This window comes from Pelophylax lessonae (assembly GCF_965119305.1).
Source record: "Pelophylax lessonae genome assembly, chromosome: 11".
In the NCBI taxonomy this organism is placed as follows: Eukaryota; Metazoa; Chordata; class Amphibia; order Anura; family Ranidae; genus Pelophylax; species Pelophylax lessonae.
In genome coordinates this window covers 196,389,178-196,408,513 of record NC_138778.1, presented here as the reverse complement: position 1 = coordinate 196,408,513, position 19,336 = coordinate 196,389,178, and positions in this window count along the sequence as shown.

The following is a 19,336-nucleotide window of genomic DNA, read 5'->3' as shown; positions in this document are numbered from 1 at the left end:
TCCCGTTTACCTGTAGGAAAGACCTGCCGCGCAGATGTAACGTGCTCCCTTTGCATGGACATAATTAGTGCGGCAGCTGCGGAATTACTGAGTGGCTGCCTTTTTCATCAAAGAAATCTGTGCCTGCTCGCCACATTCTGTGCTGGTATTTAACATTCTGCTTAAACAGCAATCTCCACCGCAGCCACTTTGCTCAAGCTATTCAGAGGATTTGTTAACAACTTTCTACTAAAGTTCGAAAAGAGGATTCACTGGATGACATCACCCAGGAATTTGCATATTTTATATTATTGTACATGCCAATCATACATTATTTTCATTAAAAATGTACTAAAGGTATAGTATATGCAGACCACCTGCTGAATGGCTTACTTTGAAGTAGTTGTAAACCCTTACATACACCCAATGAAGTGACTGGCCTCAGGTGACACACAGAGATGAAACAAATTCTCCTGCATAAGTTGTACCTGTTTATCTTCAGCCCTGTCTTCTCTACAGCTGTTCAAAGTACAGAATTTAGACAGCATTTTGCAACTTCAAAAGGCAGGGAGTGGAAATGTGATGTCACACACTGCACAGCAAAGAGCAGGGAGTGTAAGCTGGAACCTGAGTAGAGGGAATGGACACAAACCCTCTACAAAGTCTCATAGAGACACATGCACAACTAGGGAGGGCCATCTCCCAGGATTGTCTGGTGTCAACATAGACTGTCAGAAACGACTCATGCAGATAGCAGAGGAATGAGAGAGGAGACAGAAATCACATTAGGTGCTTTGAACAGACATACGTACATACTATAGAAGAATATAGTTTGTTCATTTTTAATTTCAGAGTTTAACAGCCACTTTACCTTTCCTTTAACCAGCCTAGCGGTAACCCCGAGCGTGACTTTTCCTGCTGTTATCGGTATCCCAGAGTCACGCTCGGGGTGAATGTGCAGAGATGTGCAGAGAGCGCAGCGGTGTGTCTTACCTTATCCTGGCGATCCAGCGATGATCTCTCATTGCTGTGACCGCCAGCCGAGATCCCTGCCACTCGTCTGTCGGTCTGAAGACTTCCTGGTTCCGTTCCCTGCAGCAGCAATGCTGCATGGGAGCGGAACTAGGGAGGGATATTCAAATGTTGCACCAACACAAACATATAAAAAGGAGGTGATACAGTGTAATCTGAGAGGATTACACTGTATTACTTTGGTAAAAGACACAGTGCCCTCTCAGTGCCCCTTGCCATTGTCATTTGTGACAAATAAAATCATTTGAAATGGCATCAAAAAAGTGCTGTCCTGCATATGCGCTTTTGGATGAGATGAGCGACTGCGACAGCGACAGCGGCAGTGACACGGAGCTGCTCGCAGAACAGAGTGACAGTGAGTCGTGCGGAGATTTGTCATCTGACTCTGACACCGACACTGATCCCGAAAGTGACGCCGATGATCCCGCACCTGACCTAAGTGATGTGCGCACTTGGTGCCCTTTAGACAGCGATGCAGCCAGGCAGCGCCCCCGAGATTCAGTTTCACTGGATCTCCTGGGATGAAGGTTGACGTGGAGAGTGACAACCCTCTGGCGTACCTGAAGTTATTTCTAACGGAGGAGGTAATTCTAAAAATAGTCACTGAAACCAACTGCTACCATGAGCAGCAGTCCGCTACGCTGTGTGCCAGATTTTCTCGATCCAGAAAATGGGAACCGGTCAGTAAAGAGGACATCTGGAAGTTTCTGGGACTCATCATCCTTCAGGGGGTGGTGGGGAAACCGCTCCAGAAATGGTATTGGACCACCAATAAGATGCTGGCCACTCCATTTTTTGGCACAGTGATGTCCGAGCACCGTTTTTCTCTGATCATGAAAAATTTGCATTTTGCCAACAACGAGGAGTTTGATGAGGCCACGCATCCTGCGCCCAAACTCAAAAAAATCTGGGAGGTGTGCCAAATGATTGTCACCAACTTCCAGTGGACCTATGTGCCAGACAGGGATGTCAGTGTGGACGAAAGTCTCATGGCCTACAAGGGATGCCTGAGCTGGATCCAATTTATTGCATCCAAAAGAGCGCGGTTCGGGATCAAATTTTACAGGCTCTGTGAGTCGTCCACAGGATATATATGGATTGCTATCATTTACACCGGGAAAGGTACATAGTTCAACCCCAAGTACAGGGGCTATGGGATGGCCACATCCTCTGTCCTTTCACTGCTGGACCCCCTTTTGAACCAGGGATATTGCGTGACAACGGACAATTTTTATACCTCTCCGGAACTTTATGAAGTTTTGCTCCTAAACAAAACAGATGGGTATGGTACTGTTAGGCCAAACCGGCGGGACAGGCCATCAATGTTTAGCAGGAAAAAGCTAAAAAAAGGAGAGATGGTTGCCTTTCAAAAGGGTAAAATGATGGCAAGGCGGTGGCGAGACAAAAAAGACGTGTGTCTCATGAGCACCATGCACAGCACCTCCACTGCCATGGCCCGCACAAAACACGGAACAGATATGCTGAAGCCGCAAGTTGTGATCGACTACAATCACACGATGGGAGGTGTCGACCGAGCCAATCAGGCAATGACCTTTTACCCGGCGATGCGGAAGCAACAAAAAAAATACTACAAAAAGATTTTTAGGCATCTCCTTGAACAGTGCCTTTGGAACGCCTATATCCTTTACAAAGCCAACACTACCATACCCCTTGTTCATTCGGATTTTATCTGGAAGGTGGCTAAGCAGATTTTCGTCAACCACCCGACACCATCATCAGTATCTGCTGACAGACCCGGACGACGCGCTGTTGACGTTGGCAATCTAGAACGCCTGACAGGCCGTCATTTTGTGGACTTTGTACCGCCCACCCCAAAAAAGTTAGCGCCTACCAGGATGTGCGTCGTCTGCTGTTCTAAGAAGGATGGCAACGGAAGAAAAGTCAGAAAGGAAACAAGGTACTATTTCCCAGATTGCAACGTCAGACTTTGTCTAGTTCCATGCTTCAAACTGTTTCACATTCAGGATGTGTATTGAATTTCTTTGACAAATTTCATTATTTTTCATTGCATTATTGAATAAAATTATATTATTGATTAGATTATAATTCATGCGTTTGTGTTTCAAATTCATCACATCTGGGATGTCTACTAGAGTCTTGTTTTGGTAAGTTTTAAGTCAGTAATTACTAAGAATTGTAGGCCTTTAATACATAACGCCAAATTTCCATGCAAAGAATTGTACCACTTTTGGTACAGAATTCCTGACATAATCATACCGCCAGGGAGGTTAAGGGGGCGCAGGATATGCAGGCTGAGAGCTCCGTGCATATCCCACTATTTATCCTTTACCTGGGTGCTGTTTTGTTCTGAAAAGACACTGTCTCCACACATTTTGGAACCCTTGGTGGCTGCAGTAATATTGACAAAGGGCCAAAGCAAGCTGCAGCGGGATCCGAAAACTCAACAATCCAGGAGGGGGGCAGATCACATGCTTGCCTGGTGCCATCTTACCTCCTCACACTGGGACAGCTGCACAATGCACATCGACCATGGAGTCCATGCGATCGGTCTCTCCCACTGCCACTTGGTCTGCTCTGACAGCGGAGGATGTTTCAGGAGCCTCACAGGCCAGTGGAGGCAGAAGCTGACACCATAAATAAGCCGATTTTGAACCCGATAGCTGGGTATAAATCGACCCTCATTTTAAGAATCGATCACCTGGCCTCTGAGCGCAGCCTGATTAAACATAATTTGCAAACGTTTAGAGGCAGACTTACTGAAGCAGAGAACTGTATAGGCTCAGTGGAAGATGTACAGGACTCACATGTTGCACAGCTAGCGGATCTTCAATCCCTGGTGAAGTCCTTGACTAACAAGATGGAGGATGCAGAAAACAGACAGAGGAGAAATAACATTTTGTTGGATCTGCTGGAGGGGGCAGAAAGCTCTCAACCAGCTATCTTTGCTGTGCAGTTCTTTAAAAAGCTGTTGGATATGCCAGACATGCCACCTACATGTGTGGTAGAAAGGACTCACAGAGTCCCCATGGGTCATTGCCCTTCTGGGGCCCTGCCTAAAGCCTTTTTGGTCCGCTTCTTAAATTTCAGAAATAGACATCTGCCTGGTTTAACACAGCTTTTTTCAGTGAGTTGTGGCGTTGGGAGAATCCAGTAATAAAAAGCTATTCACATTTGTCCAAAACTCATAGATCTTCATCTATAATTGACGTGGTGTTTGCTAATGCCCAGTTATTGCAGGGGGACGTTCGGATCACATACCCTTGTCAGTTACTCTTGGGTTCCCTTGCAGAGGTTGGGGAGTCGCATGACGCTTAAACCCTGGATGGTTGGAGGTAGAGTCAGTAACATCTCAAGTTATCCCTAAGCCTTATCAGTACTGGAAGAATAATTTAGGTCCTGCAGCCCTCCCGATCATGTGGGACGCCTTCAATGCGTGCATCCATGGCCACGATATTTCAGCCATTAACCTCCCTGGCGGTATGATTCTTTTGAATTTTAGGTGCTGAAAGCGGTACCATTATTTAGCATGTAATTCTTGTGAATGAGCAGCCCAAACCAACTGTATACATTTATTATATATATTATATATGTATACATTTATATCGGGTGCCCATATGTTGGACACCCCACAAGAGGTATAGCGCAGTTTTTTTCTTATACCATATCATGTGTAAGCAACGGTCTATCCAAAACAGTCCAACACCCCTTGCTAAATCACAGCCAGTGCTCTGAAATTTGGGATGCTCAAAGTCTCTGCTGATTTGAGAGTTCTAGCTATAACTTAGGGTGAACTTAGACAGAGTGATTTTCTTTCTTGCAACAAAAGAGAATTTCTCAATTTCCCCATTACCAGTCAGTGTTGATTGGGGAATCCCTTCCGCAGAGCTATTGTGTTCTCCCGACAGGAGGGAGGGAGGGGGGGTGGAGGGCCGTCCCGGCTAGGAGAACACACTGTGCCCATCAATCAATCAACTTGAGTACCCATATATGATTTGAATCTTGGCCGGTCCCTGACAACACTTTTGCAATGGTTGCTTTAGCAAGAAATAAAAAGATAAGATATTCACACCTTTCCATATGGCTGCATCCTGAAGCTATTGGTACAAATTGTTACACAAACTTCAACTGAGCTTTAAATAATTTTGTGACTACTATTTTACCTGGAAATGGAGTAATTAGATATAGACAATTTCACAAACCCTGCATAGCCTGGCAGGTGACACACATACTGTATTTCCTAGTTCAGCAGTGCCGCTTTCTGTGTAACCTCTCTCTTCACACACTAGACTGGACAATGAACCATAATCATCTTATCCATTTAACAGGGTGGAGATCAAGCAAGAAGTAATGCTCAACCAGGAAATAAAAGATGGATCTTCCTGGTTGTGTAGTATGTAAATTACAAGAATAGATACAAGTAATACAAACCCTTTTAGTCTATGTTCACTTCTATGCGGGCTGCGCTTGATGCATTTCTGGTTAGTTTTGAGGTGCGTTTTTGCAAGCAGTTTTCATGCATTTTGCGTTTACACACTGTATATACAGTATCTCACAAAAGTGAGTACACCCGTCGCATTTTTGTAAATATTTTATTATATCTTTTTATGTGACAACACTGAAGAAGTGACACTTTGCTACAATGTAAAGTAGTGAGTGAACAGCTTGTATAACAGTGTAAATTTGCTATCCCCTCAAAATAACTCAACACACAGCCATTAATGTCTAAACCGCTGGCAACAAAAGTGAGTACACCCCTAAGTGAAAATGTCCAAATTGGGCCCAAATTGTCAATATTTTGTGTGGCCACCATTATTTTCCAGCACTGCCTTAACCCTCTTGGGCATGGAGTTCACCAGAGCTTTACAGGTGGCCACTGGGGTCCATTTCCACACATGACATCAGGGAGCTGGTGAATGTTAGAGACCTTGTGCTCCTCCACCTTCCGTTTGAGGATGCCCCACAGATGTTCAATAGGGTTTAGGACTGGAGACATGCTTGGCCAGTCCATTACCTTTACCGTCAGCTTCTTTAGCAAGTCAGTGGTCATCTTGGAGGTGTGTTTGGTGTTGTTATCATGTTAGAAAACAGCCCTGAGGCCCAGTCTCCAAAGGGAGGGGAACATGCTCTGCTTCAGCAGGTCACAATACATGTTGGCATTCATGGTTCCCTCAATGAACTGTAGCTCCCCAGTGCTGGCAGCACTCATGCAGCCCCAGACCCTGACACTCCCACCACCATGCCTGAATGTAGGCAAGACACACTTGTCTTTTGTACTCCTCACCTGGCTGCCCCCACACACGCTTGACTAATAAGTTTATCTTGGTCTCATCAGACCAAAGGTTCAAGTAATCCATGTCCTTAGTCTGCTTGTCTTCAGCAAACTGTTTGCAGGCTTTCTTGTGCATCATCTTTAAAAGCAGCTTCCTTCTGGGACAACAGCCATGCAGACCAATTTGATGCAGTGTGCAGTGTATGGTCTGAGCACTGACAGGCTGACCCCCCACCCCTTCAACCTATGCAGCAATGCTGGCAGCATTCATACGTCTATTTCCCAAAGACAACCTCTGGATATCAGCTGAGCATGTGCACTCAACTTCTTTGGTCGACCATGGCGAGGCCTGTTCTGAGTGGAACCTGTCCTGTTAAATAGGGATGATCGAACTTTTGAAAAGTTCGGTTCGACCAGAACACCCGAACTTCACGAAAGTTCGGTTCGGATTTCAGAACCCCATTGAAATCAATGGGACCCGAACTTCTGTAATCAAAAAACACCATTTTTAAGCCCTAAAACCCAATAAATGCCCCTAAAAAGTGCCTAGGGTTCTGGGTCATGCCCCAGGGACTATTAATCACACAAAAAAAAGTTCTTAAAAATTGTCATTTTTGATAAAAAAGCCAATTATTGAAAAATTAAAAAAAAAAAAAAAGAGATTTTTTTGATTTTTACTTTGGATTTAGTATCTGGGGGGTCTAAAAGGTGTGCATGTGAAGTTTCAGCTCTGTAGCATGTCCAGAACCATGAAAAAAAAAAAAGATAATTTTTCAGTAGAACAGGGATGTGGTTCGGGAGCCTCCTTTAACTTTAACACCTATATGATCTTTTTTTCTGGTTCTGGACATGCTACAGAGCTGAAACTTCACAGGTACACCTTTTAGACCCCCCAGACACAAAATCACACAAAAAAAGTTCTTAAAAATTGTCATTTTTGATAAAAAAGCCAATTATTGAAAAATTAAAAAAAAAAAAAAAAAAAGAGATTTTTTGATTTTTACTTTGGATTTAGTATCTGGGGGGTCTAAAAGGTGTGCATGTGAAGTTTCAGGTCTGTAGCATGTCCAGAACCCCCCAAAAATTAGCATTTTCTTATAATTTTTATTAGAACAGGAATACGGCTTCTCTACGGCGCTTTTTCTTGCATTTATCGGGCATTTTTGGAGGCAGGCATGACTTTTTTTGGATTTAGTGTCTGGGGGGTCTAAAAAGTGTACCTGTGAAGTTTCAGCTCTGTAGCATGTCCAGAACCAGAAAAAAAGATAATTTTTCAGTAGAGCAGGGATGGTGGGACCCCTCTTTTACACTTATATGATCTTTTTTTGGGGTTCTGGACATGCTACAGAGCTGAAACTTCACAGGTACACCTTTTAGACCCCCCAGACACAAAATCACACAAAAAAAGTTCTTAAAAATTGTCATTTTTGATAAAAAAGCCAATTATTAAAAAATTAAAAAAAAAAAAAAAAAAAAAAAAAAAAAAAAAGAGATTTTTTGATTTTTACTTTGGATTTAGTATCTGGGGGGTCTAAAAGGTGTGCATGTGAAGTTTCAGCTCTGTAGCATGTCCAGAACCAGAAAAAAAAGATCGTTTGTATTAGAAAACTTTAAGCACAGGAATATGGCTTCTCTGCTGTAACACCTTGCCGGTTTAATAGCAGGCATTTTTTTGGGTTCTTTGCAGTCAGGAAAAACATCTGAACTTGTGTATAGTAGTACTGTGCACAAGTTCTGATGTTTTGCCTGCCTCCAAAATTCCCCAAAAAATGCCAGCAAAAACACACCTGGGCATTTTTTTTTTTGACGCTAGCGTTTTTTTTTGGCATTTTTTGGGGTTCTTTTGAGGCAGGCAAAACATCTGAACATGTGTATAGGGGGGATATATAGACATATATGTCTGAATATATACCCCTAGACATATATAGGTGTGATAGTAGCAGAAATAAATGCTTGCGCTAATGAAATCATTTACAGTAATATATTTCTGCTACTATCACACCTATATATGTCTCGGGGTATATATTCAGACATATATGCCTATATATACACCCTATACACATGTTCAGATGTTTTGCCTGCCTCAAAAGAACCCCAAAAAATGCCAAAAAAAACGCTAGCGTCAAAAAAAAAATGCCCAGGTGTGTTTTTGCTGGCATTTTTTGGGGGGTTTTGGAGGCAGGCAAAACATCAGAACTTGTGCACAGTACCACTATACACAAGTTCAGATGTTTTTCCTGACTGCAAAGAACCCAAAAAAATGCCTGCTATTAAACCGGCAAGGTGTTACAGCAGAGAAGCCATATTCCTGTGCTTAAAGTTTTCTAATACAAACGATCTTTTTTTTTCTGGTTCTGGACATGCTACAGACCTGAAACTTCACATGCACACCTTTTAGACCCCCCAGATACTAAATCCAAAGTAAAAATCAAAAAATCTCTTTTTTTTTTTTTTTTTTTTTTTTAATTTTTCAATAATTGGCTTTTTTATCAAAAATGACAATTTTTAAGAACTTTTTTTGTGTGATTTTGTGTCTGGGGGGTCTAAAAGGTGTACCTGTGAAGTTTCAGCTCTGTAGCATGTCCAGAACCCCAAAAAAAGATCATATAAGTGTAAAAGAGGGGTCCCACCATCCCTGCTCTACTGAAAAATTATCTTTTTTTCTGGTTCTGGACATGCTACAGAGCTGAAACTTCACAGGTACACTTTTTAGACCCCCCAGACACTAAATCCAAAAAAAGTCATGCCTGCCTCCAAAAATGCCCGATAAATGCAAGAAAAAGCGCCGTAGAGAAGCCGTATTCCTGTTCTAATAAAAATTATAAGAAAATGCTAATTTTTGGGGGGTTCTGGACATGCTACAGAGCTGAAACTTCACATGTACACTTTTTAGACCCCCCAGATACTAAATCAAAAAATCTCTTTTTTTTTTTTTTTTTTAATTTTTCAATAATTGGCTTTTTTATCAAAAATGACAATTTTTAAGAACTTTTTTTTGTGTGATTTTGTGTCTGGGGGGTCTAAAAGGTGTACCTGTGAAGTTTCAGCTCTGTAGCATGTCCAGAACCATAAAAAAAAAGATCGTTTGTATTAGAAAACTTTAAGCACAGGAATATGGCTTCTCTGCTGTAACACCTTGCCGGTTTAATAGCAGGCATTTTTTTGGGTTCTTTGCAGTCAGGAAAAACATCTGAACTTATGTATAGTGGTACTGTGCACAAGTTCTGATGTTTTGCCTGCCTCCAAAACCCCCCAAAAAATGCCATCAAAAACACACCTGGGCATTTTTTTTTTGACGCTAGCGTTTTTTTTGGCATTTTTTGGGGTTCTTTTGAGGCAGGCAAAACATCTGAACTTGTGTATAGTGGTACTGTGCACAAGTTCTGATGTTTTGCCTGCCTCCAAAACCCCACAAAAAATGCCAGCAAAAACACACCTGGGCATTTTTTTTTTTAACGCTAGCGTTTTTTTTGGCATTTTTTGGGGTTCTTTTGAGGCAGGCAAAACATCTGAACTTGTGTATAGTGGTACTGTGCACAAGTTCTGATGTTTTGCCTGCCTCCAAAACCCCCCAAAAAATGCCAGCAAAAACACACCTGGGCATTTTTTTTTTTTGACACTAGCGTTTTTTTGGCATTTTTTGGGGTTCTTTTGAGGCAGGCAAAACATCTGAACATGTGTATAGGGGGTATATATAGGCATATATGTCTGAATATATACCCCTAGACATATATAGGTGTGATAGTAGCAGAAATATATTACTGTAAATGATTTCATTAGCGCAAGCATTTATTTCTGCTACTATCACACCTATATATGTCTAGGGGTATATATTCAGACATATATGTCTATATATACCCCCTATACACATATTCAGATGTCATGTCTGACATCAAACATGTCCTCAAAAAAGCACTGGCAGTGGCAGCCCCTGCAGCATTAAAAAATGCTTGCTGGTGAGAAGCCACATACCTGTCCCGAAGCAGAGAAATGATCATTTCTCTATAGCGGTCACCCTGCTATGGAAGGGTTTTGTCACCCTGCCATAGCAGTCACTGTCAGTTAACCCTACACTACACTACGGTCCCCTGACACTTAACACTTTCCCTACAGAAACTAAATTTTTGAAGCTAACTTAAGTGTAAAGGAGCACTCTAACTACACTAGATATCCCTTTCCTCACACTAAAAATAGCTAAATGACACTTTTAAAGTAAAATTAACAGAACTGCTTCCACTCTCTTCCATGTCCATTATAACAATGCTGGGAATATGGCGGGGGCGATCTTATATACTGGGGGGCGTATTCACTAATGATTGGTCTAGGGACCCCCTAGTCACTCCAATCACATTCCTAGCATTCTTCTGCCCCCTCAATTGGCTTTTGCTAATGGTTCTGGTCCAATCACGGGCTTTTAAAGCCCATTTCCTGAAGCATTGCATTTTGGGCGGTTCTGGTTGCCGAATTCCGAACTTTTTGGGCAAAAAGTTCTAAATTCGGCCGAACCTCGAACACCCAATGTTCGGGCCGAACCGATGGTGGACCCGAACCGTTCGATCATCCCTACTGTTAAACCACTGTATGATCTTGGACACCATGCTGTAGCTCAGTTCCAGGGTCTTGGAAATCTTCTTATAGCCTAGGCCATCTTTATGTAGAGCAACAATTCTTTTTTTTCAGATCCTCAGAGAGTTCTTTGCCATGAGGTGCCACGTTGAACTTCCAGTGACCATTATGAGAGAGTGAGAGCAATAATACCAAATTTAACACACCTGCTCCCCATTCACACCTGAGACCTTGTAACACTAATGAGTCACATAACACTGGGGAGGGAAAATGGCTAATTGGGCCCAATTTGGACATTGTCACTTAGGGGTGTACTAACTTTTGTTGCCAGCGGTTTAGACATTAATGGCTGTGTGTTGAGTTATTTAGAGGGGACACTGTTATACAAGATGTACACTCACTATTTTACATTGTAGCAAAGTGTCATTTCTTCAGTGTTGTCACATGAAAAGATATATAATAATATATTTACACAAATGTGAGGGGTGTACTCACTTTTATGGGATATATATATTAAATTTAAAAAAAAATGTTTCTTCTTTACAATTTTTTTTTTTTTTACACTCACTAGAATTACACTGTATTACTCTAGGGAGGTGATCACATGAAAAGATATAATAAAATATTTACAAAAATGTGAGGGGTGTACTCACTTTTGTGAGATACTGTAGCTGGTTGCTAAGGAGCAGGTCGGTAAGCCAGACCCTGCATCCTTAACAACCGATGAGTCATCAGCTGTCAGCAGGGTTCCCCACTGACAGCTGAATGTTAAAAAAAGAATTGCCAGCAAAAAAAATAAAATCGGGAAAAAAATGGTGCGGGGTCCTCCCTCCAAATCCATACCAGACCCTTATTCAAGCATGCAGCCCAGCAGGTCAAGAAAGGGAGGGGGCAAGCAAGCGCCCGCTCCCCCTCCTGAACCATACCAGGCCGCATCATCTCAACATGGGGGGGGCTTTTGCAGAACAGGGCCTCTTCCCCACAACCCAGGGCTGTGTTAGTGGGGGTCAGTGGGAGGGGGTTTATTGGAATCTGAAAGCCCTCTTTCACAATGAGGCCCCCAGATCCCACCCCCCCTCCATGTGAATGAGTAGTGGGTACATAGTACGTACCTCTACCCATTCACCAAAAAAGTGTAAAAGTGAATAAAGACAGGAGCCAGTTTTTGACAATTCCTTTATTAAAAAATAAAAAACAATGTTCACCCCCCATGTAGATCCATCCTAAATCACGCAGCCACAGCCAGACCTGAAAAATGAAAAAAGCTCCACTCGCTACAAACTCTTCTGCAGACTGCATAGCCCCCCTGTGAAGTTGGCGGCCCAGCATGCACCTGTCGATTATGTCATAGAGGGGATGGTGCCACCCGGTGACATTGCCGGGTGGCCTCACCCCATAGCTATTTAGGAAATGTCACACAATAGGGCATGCAGTCCGCGGGAGTGTTCATGGCGAGCTGAGCTTTTTTTTTTTTTTTTTTCGCATTTCGGGCCTGGCTGTGGTAGCGGCAGTGTGATTGATGTGGGATCTACATTAGGGGACATTGTTTTTTATTTTTTAATAAAGGAATTATCAAAACCTGGCTCATGTTTTTATTCACTTTTACACTTTTTTTGTGAATGGGTAGGGGTACTATGTACCCCATACTCATTCACATGGGGGGCGGGATCTGGGGACCCCCTTGTTAAAGTTCTAGATTCTGATAAGCCCCCTGCCTGCAGACCCCCACAACCACAGCCCAGATTTGTGGAGAAGAGGCCCTTGTCCCCATCAACATGGGGACAAGGTGCTTTGGGGTGTGGAGGCAGAGCCCCCCCTGCCCCAAAGCACTCCCCCATGTTGAGGGCATGGGGCCTGGTATGGTTTAGGAGAGGGGTACTCGCTCATGCCCTCCTTTTCCTGACCAGTCAGGCTGCATGCTCAGGGTCTGATATGGATTTTGAAAACCATATTTATTTTTAATTTTGGCGTGGGGTTCCCCTCCAAATCCATACTAATACCATCCATCACTCATTTTTTAGCCAGCATTTTTTTTTTTTACATCCAGCTGTCAGCAGAAAACCTGACAGCTGTTGACTCATCGGTTGTTAGGGATGAGGCGGCTAGTTTCCTGGCCCGCTCCTTAGCAACCAGCTATATAGTGTTTTTAAAGAAAAAAAATGCAAAACTAATAAGAAACGCAACACCTGCGTTTCTGGTGCAACTGTGTTGAAGTCTATTACATGTAAAATGCAATCTGCTGGGGGAAAAAAAGTCTCCGTGACCCTTTTCAAAAATGCACCGGTTTTTAAAGGCAGAGATGTGAACGTGTACCATGTTAAATGGACAGTAGTGAGTTTCTGAAAAACTGAAAACGCCCAAAAAAAAGCAAAGGTGTAAACGTAGGGTTTAAAACAGTAAACATTTATTTTAAAGAGGTTGTAAACCCTCTTGTATAACTTTTACCTATAGGTAAGCCTATATTAAGGCTTACCTATAGGTGCTATAAATATCTCCCAAACTTGCAGCGTTTAGGAGATATTTACAGCGCAAACTGCCGATGACGTCATCGGCGCAGGCGTTCTGAGGGAACGGCCACCCGTGCCGTTCCTTCAGAGCTCAGTGCCGTGAACGGCGGCTCCCGCGCGCATGCGCGGGAGTGATGTAATCGCGCCTCCGGCCAATCAGATGGCCGGAGGACGCGAACCCGGAAGCGGGACGGAAGGATATGTCGCCGTCCTGTCGCTGAGGTGGCGGCACGGCGGGGGCTTCGTTTTAAGGTAAGTACTACATAATGAGCTAGTATGCGATGCATACTAGCTCATTATGCCTCTCTCTTTACAGGGCTTTTTTTTCTCGGTTTTTTTTTTTGACTTTACTTCCTCTTTAACACTGTATTTAGTTGCCTGTCTAGAGTTTTTCTTTAATAAAATTGCGGACCTCGGATTCCTCTGTTCTGTCATTTTTTTACATAAAGGTCTAAAATTGTAACACTATTAAAGATATAGTATACACCGTAGTCCTGTTTTATTACAGTATACTACATCTTGTTACAGTAACTACTGAAATTCCATAAATAGCAAAGTTTAACAGATGTCTAATATCTATATTTCACACACACCCTTTTTCTACACTGGAGAAGGTTTTTAGTATCTGTGTTTTATTTGGTGATTATTATGGCCATTTGTAATCATTAGTATTAAAAACACGAAGGGTCTGTACAGGACCTAGCTGTATTATTATCATTATTTTAAACAAAATAAAGAGCATATATATATATATATATATATATATATATATATATATATATATACATACACACATATATATATATATATATACAATATATATACTGTATATAAACACAGCATTATAAAAATGTAATAATGTTGCAGCAGAATGTCACCCCATCCAGCAGCTTAAATCTTTCATCTTCCATTTTAAGCTGTTCATCTGCTGATTCGGATGTATGGCTGCTTGTGGACACATGAGACAGAATTTCTGCATGCTGTTTGAACTCCTGTTAAGGCATTCTAGCTTCAAAGCAGCTGAATTATTAATTGAAGCTCCTTTATTTTATTTTATTTTTTTTTGTCATAATACATGGGGCCGCAGAGTCCCTGCTGCGTCAAAGTGGCCCATGTTAGCCAGGGGAAAAAAAAAAACATGCAGCCAAAAGTTCTTCCTTCTAATATAAGGAATATGTGTAAGAGGCATTACACAAGACATCTCTGCTACCATGTTATATCAAAGAGCAAAATATATTACCAGGGCTGCATTTGTGCATTACAGCAAGCAATATTGGACAAACAAAAGTGATATTGCTGCTTTGCATGGGCACTGCTGAGTTGAATTGCTTGCCATCCCCTTATATCTAGAATAGCTTGGTCAGTTTGACACTTAGGGGGAGATTTACTAAAACTGGAAAATGCAAAATCTGGTGCAGCTGTGCATGGCAACCAATCAGCTTGCAGGATTTAGTGTCCAAGCTTCATTGAACAAACTGACGTTAGAAGCGGATTGGCCGCCATGCACAGCTGCACCAGATTCTGAGGGCTCCAATTTTAGTAAATCTCCCCCATTATCTGAGGACTTCTTAGGTCCTGATGATTTGGATCAGCCTTTTTCAACCAGGATGCCTTTAGGTTTCTTCAGGGATGCCTTGGCAAAATGTCTAAAAATTGCCCCAAAATTGTACCTAAGCCGGTGGGTGGATGAAACCTGCCTTTTAGTTACACAAAGTTTTTCATGGTACACCATTATAACCTTCTAGCTGTCAACCTTCTAGCAACCAATGACATCATCAATTGATAAGGAGGATATCCTTTGCTTGCATATCATCCTTGTTTGACCCTCCCTTGCCTCTCTTCATCAGCTTTGGGGTCTCATTAGCTAAGTGATAAAGAAAAACTAAGGAAGAAGAGAAACGTTGAAATACTAGACAGTACCAGTTTGCAAAACTGTATTTGCTTTGGAAGAATATATCACCTCTTACGTTGGGTATCCTACGTGTATTAGGCTCCATGTACACGGGACGTTAGAAAAGATGTGCTGCAAGGCTAGTTTTGACGCCAGGAAAAAGCAGCTGTTAACCACTTAAGCCCCAGAAGATTTTACCCCCTTCCTGACCAGGGGGTATTTTGCGATTCGGCACTGCGTGATTTTAACGGACAATTGCGCGGTCGTGCGACGCTGTACCTAAACGAATTTGGCGTCCTTTTTTTCCCACAAACAGAGCTTTCTTTTGATGGTATTTGATCACCTGTGCGATTTTTTGATCATGCGCTATAAACAAAAAAAGAGCGTCAATTTTGCAAAAATAGCAATATTTTTCACATTTTTTTATATGAAATTCCCCAAAAAAATGTAAAAATCTAAATTTTTTAACATTTTCGGCCAATTTGTTTTATGCTACCTATGTTTGGTAAAAAAAATCGCAAAAAGCGTATTTTGATTGGTTTGTGCAAAAGTTATCACGTTTACTAACAAAGGGAAAGATTTTTGTCATTTTTTTTTTTAACGCGTAATGGCGGCGATCTGCGATTTTTTTGCGGTACTGCGACATTGCGGCGGACAGATCGGACCCTTGACTGACATTTTTGACACTTTTGGGGTTACCAGTGACATTACTACAGTAATCAGTGCTATACATATGCACTGTTACTGTAAAAATACAACTTTTTTTGAAAGGGAGGGGCTATGTGTGTCTCTAGGGGCGTGCTTTCTACTGTGATTGGCTGTGGCTTCAGATGTATGAACAGTGATCAACGGTTCCACATAGTAGAACCGTATGATCATCCTTCATACACAGGGGAGAATGACAGGCGGCTTATTTACACAAGCCGCCTGACTTTCTCCCTCTCCCCCGACGACGCGCGCGGGGGTGCGTGACCGCACGGGAGCGGGAGCGCGCCTCCGGCGGCACGCGCTCGCTCCCTAAACCCTCACAGGCTAGCGACGTAGACCTACGTCGCTTTGCCTGTGAGGGGCTGACTGCCGACGTGAGTCGGCAAGTGGTTAAACGTGCTTTCAGTAGCTTTTTCCATTGGCGTTATTGCACGTTTGGCCACGCTTGCTTTTAGCAGCGTTTTTTCTGCCTCCATTCAAAATCAATGGTTCCCTATGGGAGCCTATTGATTTGAATGGAAGTGCGACGTGCGCTGTGAGAATCTTGAGGGGGAACTCCACGCAAAAAATGGGAAAAAAACTGCGTGCGGTCCCCCCCCCCCCCCCCCAGGTTCCAAACCAGGCCCATTTTTGGTGTGGAGTTCCCCCTTAAGATTCTCACAGCGCAAGTCGCCGCCGCAAGTCGGATCATCCTGATCCGACTTGCGGTGCGACTTCCATTCAAATCAATAGGCTCCCATAGGGAACCATTGATTTTGAATGGAGGCAGAATAAACGTATAACGTGGCTGAACGTATGTTCATCACGTTCAGTCACGTTTGGTCATGTTCAGCCGCGTTTCTGCGTTTGAAACGCCGGGAAACACACGTTCGAACGCAAATAATTGCATTCTAAAAAACAACCCTGAACTCAACTGCCTGCAAATGACTGTAAACGACCATGTGTACATGGACAGATAAGATAAAATGTAGATGGGTTCAGGGGCTTCTAAAAAAAACGCCCAACTGCTCCTAAACGGCCATTTCCAGCGTCCCGTGTACATGGAGCCTTAATGTTGCTGCATTATGTACAACTATTAAAATAGTTTTTACATTTTAGAATGAGGGGCCTCAAGACGGAACATTTTGGAGAGTGCCTCAAGATTGTCCATAATTTTAAAGGGTTCCTTGACTGAAAAAAAGCTTTAGAAACCCTGATTTGGATAACCATAGGTTCAGTGGTTCAATGGTGTTGGTATAGCAGTATAGTTACTCATAAACCAAGATTACCCTGTACCCTTGAAGAAACCATGTGTGAAGACTTGAGGATCTATATAGGCTCGGCGCACTGTACTGTTGCCTTTTCTCACTGAATCAAGACTTTATTAACAGAAACACTGAAATGCACTAAAGGATTGCTGCAGTAGCTGTATTTTACACTGACAAGTCAACCATTCTACTGCACACCAAGCTCTTAAGGTGTCACTAAAACACATGATAAAAAACTATCAATAAAGTGTGTATTACAATCTGTTCATACTCACTCAGTCACTATGAAATTTGTTTTCTGTGTTCTGCAAAAAGCCTGGTTGATCCTGCGGCTCTCTATCTCTACCTTCTGTTCATGTCCCCAATTCAGCTAAAGATTTTGCAGCTGTGGTGGCAACTCTGCACATGCTCAGTTTTGAGTGATGCCCCATACACAAGTGCAGATTATCTGCAGACTTTTGTCTGCAGACTTACCAAAACCATATAATATGAGGTCAAACCTAAACACTTTCAATTTGTATGCAATCCGGCAGGCCCTTGCACTACATAGAAAAGGTAAGTCTGCAGACAAAAGTCTGCAGATAATCTGCACGTGTGTACGGGGCATGAGTTTCCATGCTGAGCATTTCCTCCCCATCACATCTGAGCAGCCCATGTGACTATAGAGTCACACATGTGGTCGTATACATGGTGGTAAATGACAGCCCACTCCATTCCTCCTCCTCCATGCCCACTAACCAGCTATACACATTGGGGGTGGGATATTACATTTAGATTATTGGAGGCATCACCTCCCTCTTATTCTAAGACAGGGGAATGGCACCCATATTATGTTATTTCCACAAAATAAAAGGATTTGATTTAAAATATATATATTTGTATGACAACCTAAAACAGTTTATTGATATTAATCATTTATTTTTACTCTGTATTCCAAAGGCTGTTTTTTCATTTTGAACATGTGACCAGCAGCAGAAGACTAGAAGCTCCTCCTACTTATGTTTCCCTGCACACAGGCTGGGAAAGAGCTGGGTCGTGTGACAGCTGTATATTGAGTAGGAAAAAGGTACTTCAATGTTTTTTGTTTTTTTTTAATTAAAATAATTACATTGCCATCATCTACTTACAGAAATAAAAGGGACAATGTATTTTAACCACCTGCCGACTGCCGCACGACTATTTATGTTGGCAGTCAGCCCCTCACAGGCAAAGCGACGTAGGGCTACGTCGCTAGCCTGTAAGGGTTTTGGGAGAGAGCGCGCGCCGCCGGATGCGCGCTCCCGCTCTGTCACGGCCCCCCCCCCCGTCCGTGACAGCGGGAGAAAGGCAGGCGGCTAGTGTAAACAAAGCCGCCTGTCAGCCTTCCCTGTGTAAGAATAGTGATCATACGGTTCTACTATGTAGGACCATTAATCACTGTTCTTACACATCAAGCCACAGCCAATCACAGTTAGAATCACGCCACTAGGACACACTTAACCCCTCCATCTCCAATACAGTTAACTACTTCATTGTCAGTGTCATTTTTACATATGTATAGCACTGATTACTGTAGTAATGTCACTGGTAACCCCAAAAGTGTCAAAAATGTCAGTCAGGGGCCCGATCTGTCCGCCCCATTGTCGCACTCCCTCAAAAAAAATCGCAGATCGCCGCCATTACGCGTTAAAAAAAAAAAAACAACAAAAATGACAAAAATCTTTCCCTTTGTTAGTAAACGCAATAACTTTTGTGAAAACCAATCAAAATACGCTTTTTGCGATTTAAAAAAAAAAAAAAAAAAAATTGGCCTAAAATGTTAAAAATTTTTGATTTTTACATTTTTTGGGGGGGGGGGGTAATTTCATATAAAAAAAATTGAAAAATATTGTTATTTTTGCAAAGTTGACGCTCTTTTTTTGTTTATAGCGCATGATCAAAAAATCGCACAGGTGATCAAATACCACCAAAAGAAAGCTCTGTTTGTAGGAAAAAAAGGACGCCAAATTTGTTTAGGTACAACATCGCACGACCGCGTAATTGTCTGTTAAAGTCACGCAGTGCCGAATCGCAAAATACCCCCTGGTCTTTTAGCAGGAAAATCCTCCGGGGCTTAAGTGGTTAATAAAAATAATTACAGTGCCATCATCTACTTACAGATATAGAAGGGATTATG